The 11,968-nt window shown below is 38.7% G+C and overlaps 1 long non-coding RNA gene across 1 annotated transcript; it reads left to right on the plus strand.

The window, feature by feature from the left end:
* Nucleotides 1-6,283: 6,283 nt before the first annotated feature.
* On the plus strand, nucleotides 6,284-11,555 carry LOC109323399. The gene is made up of 3 exons (XR_002104658.1): nucleotides 6,284-6,364; nucleotides 8,836-8,927; nucleotides 11,285-11,555. It is a non-coding gene; the product is annotated as an uncharacterized LOC109323399 (long non-coding RNA).
* The last annotated feature ends 413 nt before the right edge of the window (nucleotides 11,556-11,968 follow it).

The raw sequence follows: 11,968 nt of genomic DNA on the forward strand, positions 1-11,968 counted from the left end.
CGGCTGACTTGAAGGTATCCAGCTTCTCAAGGTGTTCCTTCATGAGGTCAGCATTGATGGAGGGTAGGGGATCCCCATCACCCAGATTTCCCTGTCCCATAGCAGGCATGGGCATCCCGTGTGACTGATGAAAGATTTCAGTTTGTGAAGTCCATCAATCCCCATAGGATAGATGGAAATGGAAAAGCTGAATGATTTTCAGGCCACATTTCTTGTCTGATTACTATAATATAAGCTTAGCAGGACTTCAAGCAGTATAGCTTCATTGCTTGAAGCTTCTTCAGAATGCAGCAGTTTACTTGTTCATAAGTAGTGAACAAAGACACCTTGGCTAGGGACAGATATTAAACATAACCTGGTTTAAGTGATCAGAAACTGGTTTATACCTGTAACAGAAAAGATGTTCAGTGCACATAAACCATTTTGAGAATGGCTGAAACTGGGTTGGGATAAATCTGGTTGAATGTAGTATCGGACATAACTGATTTGGCTCAAACTGGTTTATGCAATGTCTGTCCCAGACCCCTTGCTGGTTTAAGATGAACCAGACACCCCCAGCATCCTGGCATGCTCTCTGGGCTGGGTGGGGATCTCTGCTCCACAGCAGGGCTGGCCCCTTCCCTGTGCTCCCTGGTTGCAGGTCGGGCAAGACTGAGGGTTGCTCCCCACCCCTCTCCCTCATCACTCCCTGATAAGCAGGAATTCCCCCTCCCCACCCCAATTTGCTGAGAGGTGCCTGTGTATTAGCTAGTAGACCACATGCTGGCTGTGGTCCGTGCGTAACCAACAGGCAGAATCAACAAGTAGCTGATACTGTCCCTCTGTTGCTTTCTTAACTGGGTGATAAACACTGTTATAAGTTCCCTGCTGGGCTAATCACAATGTCCTGCGAGAGCCTGGCCACATCCCCCCCAGCTCCATGCTGCGGAAGAAAGGTTGGGCTGCTCTAGTGCCCCCTGGCTTCCAGCCTGAGCCACTGCAGGCATGTACCTGGATGTCTGGGATGTCTGTCTGGTTACAAAATGGATTTAGCCTAGCCAGGTTAGATTAACCTGCAAAGATTGAATCAATTCAGGGTCAGGCTTTTTGAATGCCTGTCCCTAGCCCATGGGTGCGTCTACATGTGCAATTAACACATAACACTAAACTCCAGTACAGAAGTTTACTTCTCCCAGACACCACCTTTACACATGTGCCTGGGACCTCAGAACATTGAGCCAAGGTGGAGCAGTCACAGGCTGGCAAGGGGTACCTGGGGATCACCCTACTCACTTGGGGCTGCTCTACCCTAGCTCAATGTGCTGTGGTGGAGCTGGCTGGGGCAAGACAGTGCTACCATGTAGGCAGCCCCCACACAGTAGCACCCCTGTGCCCCAGCCAGCACTGGTCACTGTCTACATGTGCGTTTCAACACATTAAATGACTCTGCTATAGGATAGTATTTGTCTCTGACATTACTATCCTACAATGGAGTTAATTAATATACTGTACCCTAATACAGGTGCATGTATAGATGGTGATGCTTCACTGCAGAGCTAATTAGTCAGCACCTCAGTAAAGTGCACATGTGGATGCACCCCATGTTCTGTAATTTAGCTTCCAGTTGAATAGCAGATTAAATGTAATTTGGCAATTCTGGTTTCTTAAGGTCATAAACAATTTAGGTTCTTGCTACATATAAGAATGATCTTATAACTTTTGATATGGTTCAGTCACAATTCAATCTCAACACCTGATGTATGCTGATTTTCAACATGTCTTTATAAATGCAGTTCAAAAGTAGGCAGCAGCCACAGCAGGATAGTACCTTTCAAACTAACTTGTTCAGAGAGTCTATAAGGAACCATGCTGCCCAGCCTTCTGCCTCTCTCCAGACTAACCTAGCTAACTACCTCTCTTAGTTCAAAAGTAATTAACATTCACACATATCAAAATATCCCTTATTTTAAATTTAGTGAACCAGAATCCGACATATATATTCAATCTGAATAATACCTTACTCCATGAATTGCTTTACTGAAGTCAGTGAGCTTGCTCATAAAGTAATGTGCTATATAGTATGAGTGTGAAAAGATCAGAGTATGGTATATGTAATATTTGTGACTATTGCTTTCATATGAGTTGGGTGAAAAGTAAAACCATAAAGCTCTCTGTGGTGATTACTCTATCCACACTCATACAATATTTGCCTTTAAACCATCCCACACTGTAAGTTGCACTTACCTTGACTATGAATAACTGCTGTTGGCATCATGTTCTTACTAACAACCTCTTGTACAGCCTTTCCCCATTTACAATCCCATTCTACCATTCAAATCAGAATTTTTGTCCTGAAATTAAATCTGCTTTATACTTACAAAACACCCTTGTGAATGGGGTTATGGTACTATTCATAATTAAAATAATTATAAAAATTATGAAGCAGTAGCATCTCTGACATCATATCTCTTACTCCTAAATTGAAATTGTTTTTCCCATTGTGTAAGAAACCTGCAGTCCCATCCATCGTCTTCAACTTTCATTTCCTTTTTACTTTTATCACTGTCTAAATTCACAGAAAATCTACAAAATAATAGTTCCTATTAAAACAATGAAAAGAAAGAATCCCAGTGTCATCTGTGTGCCTTTGATGTTCACATGATTTATTATTCACACATCTATTTCAAATCTCTGAAGTTACAAGACATTGATCTATTCCCTTAGTGTCATGATATCTGAATTTTGAATGGGCATAACATAGATCTGATGTCTTTTGCAACTAGAGAAAGCATGCCAGGAAAGTACTCACTCTTCACAAATATTTGGGTAATAAAGTTTTACTGCTGCAAATATTTATAAAAAAAATAATTTCAAAGTGCATTTGGAAGTATTTATCATTGAATTTTCAATGAACATGTTTGAGAACTGATACTAAAACATTCATCCAACTAGACTACAGAAACAAAACTATGTCTTTTAATGAAAAACAATTAAGCAAAGCAACTCAAATTTTCAACACTGTTGTCAAATACTACAAGCTACTTATGATTCATTCATAAAATAAATATTTTTAATTTGTGAAATAATTTCAAATGACAGATGATTTTAGGAAATAGCAGTTTAATCACAGAAATGTCATAAGCACTGACAGAAGTTAATTTCATCTCCCATACTGCATATTGTAATGTCCTCATCAGATTTCTTTAATACATCATCTCATCCTCCAGTCTTCTCAAAATGTTTCTGCTAAAATATTCTTCCTTTTCTACTTATGTAGTCAACTTGCTCCCTGTCTGAAACTCTCTATTTGTTCCTTCTTCTTTCTACCTCATAAAGTTTAAGCTAAAGTCCAAATTCGCAGGGCACTTCCCAATTGTGCCCCAACATATTTATCAATTTTGTCTCTTACTGCATCATGAGCCATTCGCCTTCTCCCCTACCCTATGGCAGCTTTGCCCATCTATCTTGTCTGCTTTCCTCTCAACTTTCTTCATGCCTTCTGCATGCAGAATGCCCTCTCTGAACTTGTCCTCTCTTTTAAAATAGCTGTGCAAGATCCACCTTTTCCATGACACCAATAAGTAGATATCCAGGAGACTGGATGACACCAGGGTCCTCCCCATCACATAGGGCTTTCTGTTTTTAATTTATGGCTTTTATGTGTAGAAATGTGTATAACATGCATTTCAGTCATAGTTGGTTTGGCTGTATCCATCCTGGGTTTTGTCTGTCATTTTTGGGTGCGTCTCAATTCACCCTTTGTATGTTATTTGTTTTTTCATATTCCAGAGTCTTTGGAGAAGGGATTGTGTCACTTCAAGTTTGTAAATCATCTTTCAGCTGCAGTCTTGTCTTGAGTCCTCTGGGTGCTACCACAATAAAAATAATAATAAAAGTAATGAATTGCATTAGATGCATCATTTTTTGTTAAATAATTATTTAAACAGCTCTAGAAAAAATACAAAGATGAAATAACAGTAAAGATTTTGGAGTGTATTTAATGCTGTGAGATGCCTAGAGATTTAAATAATCTGTTTGTTCACAAAATGCACCTTCACAAAATGCCTTAGTTTTGTAAACTTACAAATTGAAGTATGCTCCTGAAATATTGACTCCCACTGTAGGGGCTCAGTGCAGCCACTCTGGGGACCCTGATTTATCCCAGAGGTTGAAATGGCACTGTTAGGTCCACTGCCTATGTATCTGATGTATCATTTAAATGTCACTTTTAGCATATGTATCTTTACAGGATGCTTCTTGGGTAGGGAAGTACCATTTCGATAGAGAACTGAGTCAGAAATAAAGTAATTAACTTGTCTAAAGTCACAGAAGACTTATGTGGTGGAGCAGGAAGTGAACAAAAGTCTCTCAAGTCCCAAGGTAGCACTCTAATCTAGCAGGAATTTCCAAGCAGCAAAATCAGTTTGCCTTACTAGCCTGGAAATGCCCATTGGAGGGTCCAACACTCACCTAATGTCTTAGATTCATTCTAGCATTAAAAATAGGGTTGTTTGATTTAAAAGTTAACTTATGTAACTGCCTGCTCAGCAGCCAGCCACATGGTCTTGAATGAACAAGACACACTGAAAGGGTTTTAGAGCCCATCCTATAACATACTATGATATACCTGACCATATAATTAACTGTGAACAGCAGCATTGACTACAAGTGCTTCTGAAGCACTGCTGCCAAAGAGTGCATAGGGAATACAGTAGTCATTATAACCAGGCAGTGGCATCTCTGGGACTACAAAGCTTTGCTGAACACTAGGAAGTCAGTTATATCAACCTGCTAAGCAGTTAATGTCCTGTCACACACATCTGTGTTTACTACCATCAGATACTCCCAGCTGTTCATCTTGCCTATGTTTGATGGTCATTCTGGGACCCTCATAATGTTGAGAAGCCTGTAACAGAGAAGTACAATTTCTCACTAAAGATAGATGGAGTATCGCTAAGATTGAAGCAATATTATGTAAGTGAGTGACTGCACACAAACAATTATAAATGGTAAATTAATTTGGCATTCTTAATTATTCATTTTTATATGTCCCTTCTTTCTATTCTTATTTTCATAAATACCATGACATTTTTTAAGTGGGAATTTTAATACTCATGGAAATGAGGGACTGATCTCAAGGTCTGCAGCTAGGCAAAGCACATCAGGAACTATTTAAGCTTCCATACACAACCTCTTCTAATTAATAAACCATAGTCTTGACCCCAAGTATCTCATCCCTGAGCTTCTCCTGGACCAACTACCAACAGTGCTTGCTTGTACAGTGACTTTGTGTTTTTGGCAAGTCAAATGAAAGTACTAAACACATTCTTAAGAGTTTTGAAATGATTTCTTCCATACGTTGAGATGCTGGGAAAAGCTTATGCTCTGTTCTACTAAGCCCCTACCATGCAAACACCATTTGAGGGGGCTTGCACTGAATGAGATGTGAATTCGCACATATATGAAGTTATGTATAGCTTTTATATCACAAATGTTAGAGGTAAGCTAATTAAATATTGACAGAGAATGTGTATATTAAAATTTCTATTTATTTAAAAAATATTACAAAGAAGAAAATTATCAACATATACCCCCCGAAAGACAATTGAAGAAGTTCCCTAGCAATGACATCACAAAGAAGCATTAAAGCTTTTCCTTCAGAGCTTATGGCAAGACCATAGCTCTTGCCTTCTCCAGAAGCATCTGGGCTGGACTACTCCCAGCTTCTCAACTCCCTCTCACCCAGAATTTCCTCTTAACTAAAACAAAATATCCTGTAATTCAAACTGGCCACAACATTGTCAAGTCTACAGCTTTTTCCCAGAGGAGAAGCATACATTCAGTTCCCCTCGCAATACAGAAGAGACAAAAATCAGGTGTAGTAAACACAAAGGGAATTGTTTATTCAGGATGCAGGACACATGTATGCTGGCTCTTCTTGTCTCTCTAGCTTGCAGACTGGAGAGCATAGCATATGTTGAACAGTATCACTACACAAGATCTGTCTAATTCCTGGCCCAGATTATGCAGTCATGGAATGGGTTGCTAATTATATTACTTTAACAAATAAATCCCTTTACTTCTGCTTTTGGGAAATACTGAAGTACAGTTTCTGCAAGAAACTAAGACATAAGCATGCTGCTTAGGTCAAAATGCAGCTGACACCCATCACAGGACAGGTAAATTAGCCCTAAATAAATGTGGAAACAGCATCCTCAACTAAAGATGTGATAATCACAGGCTGCCACACCTGAAAGCAGTATGGCTCTCTCATACCTGAATTCTATTTTCTGAACATCACAAACTTTGAGCCAAAGGGTTTGAACCCCTTCTCAGGTTTAAACAACGCAGCTTGTGATAAACTTGCATTGCATCCCACCGTAAGGTACATGTTAAGAATGGATAATATTTGTGTGTCTCCTGGTAACATTGCAATACAACATCTTTTCACTTTATAGTTAAAATAGAAGCTGATAACTTTCTGATGATCCCTGTATAGTTTCTGACAGATTTTTTTTTTTCAGAGTGTACATATTCAAGAATGTTATATTGTAAAAATCGAAGCCTTGAATCCTACACTCTTTATGGGAAATAAAATGAAAATGATGCTAAGGTTATCATCCTTCTTTCTTCTCAACTGTGTACTTGAGAAGGCCCAATTCTGTAACTGTTGCAATGCCAGACCTTCATTAGGTTTAATTCTACTCTCACCCCAGAATAAATTAAGAGTAACTCTACTGAAATCATAGAAGTTAAGTTTATGCAAAAGAATAACTAGATGCTGCTGCTTGAAATCTGCCATAGGAGAAGCAAGATCCAATATCAACTTTAGATTGACTACTTATCTGCATAAGAACTATTCATAGAAGTAGAAACTTCTAGGATTGGGCCCAATTTTGAATATTAATGTTATAGACTGCTCTAGTCTTGCTAAATCTTTTCTTGGCCACCACATTTACATTTTTGACCCTTAGTGAATTGAGTGAGAAGTATGCATTGTCTATCGGAATCACTGAGCCTATTGCTAACAGAACTTCCTCATTTGATGTCTGTGCTTTTATTGTTATGCACAGACTTTCCCCCTCACACCCCAAAAAAGGAATTGGGCATTTTCTTAGGTCTTTGTTCTTTGCAGAAAAAGAGAAGATGCATTTTTGGTTTTTCACTTCTGTTTGAAAGTATGCTTTTTTCTAGTATACTTATTTAGGCTTTATAGGCTTGGTTTTACCTGTTTGGACCAAATTTTGGAATAGTCTTTCAGGGAAAATGGTGGGGGCAAAACAACTTGAAATGCTTTAATATCAAACTGAATAATTTCAGGGAATAGTTATTATGGTGAAAGAGGATGTTTTGGCTCAATCAGTGTGTGTGATATATGGAGTCATGTGTTTGTGGTCCCTAGGCTGGGGTATAAAGAGGCCTTTTGTAGTGTGGAAGGTGTCTAGTGATCTTGCCAGGGTTTTTTCTGGGTGCCAAGTAGGGCTAGATCAGAATTTTTTGTCTGCTGATGGTTTCTGGGGTTCACTTTCACCTTCCTATTAAGCATGGGAATATAGGCCATAGCTAAGGCTTGAGGGGAGTGGGGGCAAGGGAGGGATGTTTACTATGATGTGTTGATGGATCTACTAGAAAGCCCAGAAATTTCTGGCTATAGGGTCTTGCTCCTCCACTCAGGATTACACTATTGCTAAATCTGGAGTTAGGAAGGTGAAGGGTTTTGCCTTCTACTGTAGCATGGGGCATGGTCTTTTTTCCTAGGATCTTTTGATCATATGCTATTTATTAATTCATTCAATTCATATGTCATCATTCCCAACAGGGTAGAGCCTTTTACAACCCAAAGCATAATTTAAAACTTAGATTGAAAAATGATTAGCCTTTCTAAAGTGAATTTACATGCATATGCCATAATTTCATGCACAGGCACAGACACACTTTCAATCAGGGCTTGAGGACTGCCTTGAAAATATTAACTAACCAACTCCTTCCCTGTTGTTAGTGGGAGGACATCAGCAGTGTGTTGTCCTCCTCTGCTTTATGTGTGGCATGCTATAAGGTGGTTGTGGTGTCTCGTAGCTGCAGATATGGGTTTGAAATAGTGATTTTAGCAATTCCTTGGCTAAGCAATTTCCTGAAAATACAGAAGACTGGACCCAGTGGTCCAAGAGGCCCTTTCCAATCCTATGGTCTTAAACTATTGATAACTAATAAGCCATCTTCTTACTACATGTGCATAAGTGACAGTATCCATACCACATTATGGAAGAGTAAGAGTGATGATTGCAAGTCTGTATTTATTAATAAGTGCTTTTCATTTGTTTATTTTTTACCTTTTCTCCTTAAAAATATTTATCTGAGGGTAACCAGAGCTGTTACTCTTTTCCTCTTTGTTTCATATTGTGTATATGTTGAGGAAAGATATGAAAAAGTTGTTTACATCACCTTGTGTGACAGTGAGACATTGCTTGTTTTGACATCTTGGTGAAGATATAAATACATATATAAAATAATTTTAAAAAATGGGTTGTCAGTGAAAACAGTGATGACTGAGTAATGACAAATGGCTGCCAGCTTGGCAAGTGTTAAAATAATAAATAAGTTTATCACCAACTCATTTCACTGTTACTGAGCAGAACTAGTGGGCTACTTTATGAGGATCAAGTGAAGAGCTACATCTGTAGCAGAAACATCTTTCCCCTGTGTCATGTGAAGACTGGGTAATGGTTTCAAAATGCCCCAAGATGAAACCACTTACAAGTGTACTTAACCTCATACTTTATTATTTTACTTCACTGAGCTCATTCATGGTAGGAAAGCTAATAATCAGCATTCTTCTATTGCAATTTCCAGTTGTAGATCTTCAGGGCTTTACAAGGGTAGCAAGTATATTTTCCCGTTTTAAAGATGAGGAGAAACTGAGGCATATTAAGAAGACCTCTTTGCCCAAGGTAAGTCTGCAGAGGGTTGTTAGAGCCACAAATTGTCCCTTTGCCTCCTGAGTTCCACTCCAATGCTGTTCGGTCACACTGTCTCTGCTCATTAACCCAAGCAGATGTGTTTGTAGGTGTACTCAATGGTATTCCTACACTGCATCCAATTGCACTTGAGCACATCTACCCACCTGTTTGTACTTGTATTTTTACCAAACCCAGAACTGTGTCAAGGGAGCTGTTCTGTGGCAGCTTTCAAGCATATCAGAAACTGGTCTCTAGAGCAGTTGCAGGGAGGGATACCCCTGGAGCAGCCCCACCACCGCATTTGGCATATGTGAGCTGGAGGAGGTAAATAGGAAGTACCCAAGCATCTGTCTTGAAGAGCACCATGCAAGCAGCATAGGCAGCCCCTTAGTAGGCAATGTTCTTCAGTCAGTAGGTGCTTTTGAAAATTGTACCCACTGCCACTAAGTAAGGTCCATTTGTTATTCACACAGGCAGATCCTTTTGCTCATGTGGAGGCACACTGATTTCAGCAATGCACCTCAGCAGGTCTGAGTGCAGGTTTGGAGCACAATATGCCACTGCAAAGGGAAGTGCATCATGCTGGTTTAAAAGATTTTATTTAAATCTATGACAGGCTCATTTACTGTTAAGTATTAGACCTGTATTTAAGAACAATGTTGCTATTAAGAAGTTCTTTCTGCTGATGAAGTGATGATATGCTTCTGTTCATTGACTTTACTAACATTTAGCAAGTAGAAAAGCAGAATCTCATTTCAGAGAATAGCTCCATAATTTCATGCACCTACCATAAAAACAAGCAAATTGACACCCTGCCAGGAGTAGCCAGAGGAGATCTTAGAAGAGAGTTCATAATGATACTGTTGCCATATTGCATGCCTGTAAATAATTCATTAAGTCAACCACCCTTTTGTTTTAAGCAAACATGAGCAGATGCCTTTTTAAATTGGATGCAGACAACGATTTTCAGCAAAACATTATTGTAATATGACACTTAAAAAGAGTAACATTTTTCTCATATTGATTTTTGTACTATTACTGACTCTGATAATTCACAGTGATTATTTGTTACTCACCAAATCTGTTGTGTTGGGTTTCCTTCCCACGCACCCCCAAACGTTTTTCAGACTTATGTTTTGTGCTAGGTTTTGTAGTTTCTGTGATGCTGGAAACTATCTAACAAAATCAATGCAATAAACAATATATGAAGCAATAAGTTTTATGACCCTGAAATAGTAACATTATTTGTATAATATGAAAGTGCTATTCAGTCATTTTTAGCCCTAGTTCTTGATGCTTTCTGCTTTTCTGTTTGGAAAAGGAGTAGTCAAGTAATTAAAAGACATGAAACAATAACATCTGTGGTGGGGTGGAATAAAAGGGTAGTGTCTACATAGCAGATGATCATTGTTTTAATTTATAACATTTAGTTCATAAAATCAAATCGTACATTTGAAAATACCATGATCATAAAGTGTGGAGGTGTGTTTTTTAAAAAAACAATGAAAACAATAACAACATCAAGAACAAAAAACCCTTTCTTATTCTAACCTTGTTCTATTCCCTTAATTTCCACATCCGTGTGGGAAAGACCTTCATAGTGCAATATTACTCGTAATCCTACTTGTTATTTCTAGTTTGGATTTTACAACCCCCTTTTTATGATAACGCTTTTCTGCTTACATGGTCACATGGTATGAACTTGACAAAATTTTGATTCCATCCATGTTCTAATTAGTGGAACCATAATGAAAGCTTTAAACTTAAACAAGGGCATCATGTGTATAAAAAATTAAGCATAGATAGAAGCATAGATGATAAAATTGCAAAAGGATGGTGGTCCTGTAATATACTAACACACAAGTATGTTGTAACCATTTAAAAACAAATCTAACTCTCTCATGTTAGGCAAAACCTGTTACATTTCAAGCAGTAAATAAGTGTTCATTTCAAGTATGTTGTTTTACTGTGATAGCTTCTTGCCCTTCAGACATTGCTTTAAGGGCAAACCCCAAACAGATGTTCTGGGTGTTATTAACTAGTAAATAAAATGGAATGTATAAGCATGTTTTATTGGTCCAGCTAATGTTTCAGAAGGGTTACAGTGGGCTTTTACACATTTTGTAAGACTTTACAAGCTATAAACCACAAATCCTTTGCATGTGAATTATACAACTTTCATGCTGTAATGAAGTACTTAAAAATGGGTTTTAAGGAAAACACTACGTAAGATTTTATTGCTATTATTATTACTGAGCCTGTTGACCATTGCATTTTTTCAGTTTTATGTTGGCCTGACTGGAGTTAGTGGTGAATTGGACTCATTATTTCTATTTACCTTCTTTTAGGTTTCCTTATTATGGCATATGCTTCCCTCCCCCACCCCCCAACCAAAATCTATAGCGGAATATACCATTTTGTCTCTGAAAAGTATTATGAACAAACAGGACACATGTGCAGTAAAAATATAAATAACAGATTCCAAGTCCAGAAGGCATCACCATGTTAACTATTCTATGTGTACCCTGTAATCACAGAATTTACCCTTCTTCTTGGGTAAGTTAGCCTGCACTAAGCTCTGGCCATAAGTGACTGGTAGGGGGTGCACAGGGGTGCATGTGCCCCCCCCCCCCCCGATAGCCAACACTGATGCTGTTGGTAGGGCTTGTGCCCTCCCAACAGGGCCACTGCCATCAGCGGCTTCTGTGGGTGCCCCCTCACCCCGATTCAGGAGGCACCAGTCACTTGTGCCTCTGGCTACTATCACTAAACTGCTACTCCTAATCAGCTTAGCTCACTTCAGGCTTGTCTGGCTGTCTCTGCAGTAACTCGTTCAATACGTTAGTCTGAATTTCCACACCACAAGCCATACAACTTCATCTGGAAACAATTCAAATGAGGTGTCAACATAACAACATCAGTGAGAATAAAAAGAAAACATTTATACCCAGAATTATTAATCCTAGTTACAGCAGGTACAGACACTATGCATAAATGAGTCTAACTGATTGGAAATCAATTTATACCCATAA

This window comes from Crocodylus porosus, unplaced genomic scaffold (genome assembly GCF_001723895.1).
Source record: "Crocodylus porosus isolate Cpor-Errol unplaced genomic scaffold, CroPor_comp1, whole genome shotgun sequence".
In the NCBI taxonomy this organism is placed as follows: Eukaryota; Metazoa; Chordata; order Crocodylia; family Crocodylidae; genus Crocodylus; species Crocodylus porosus.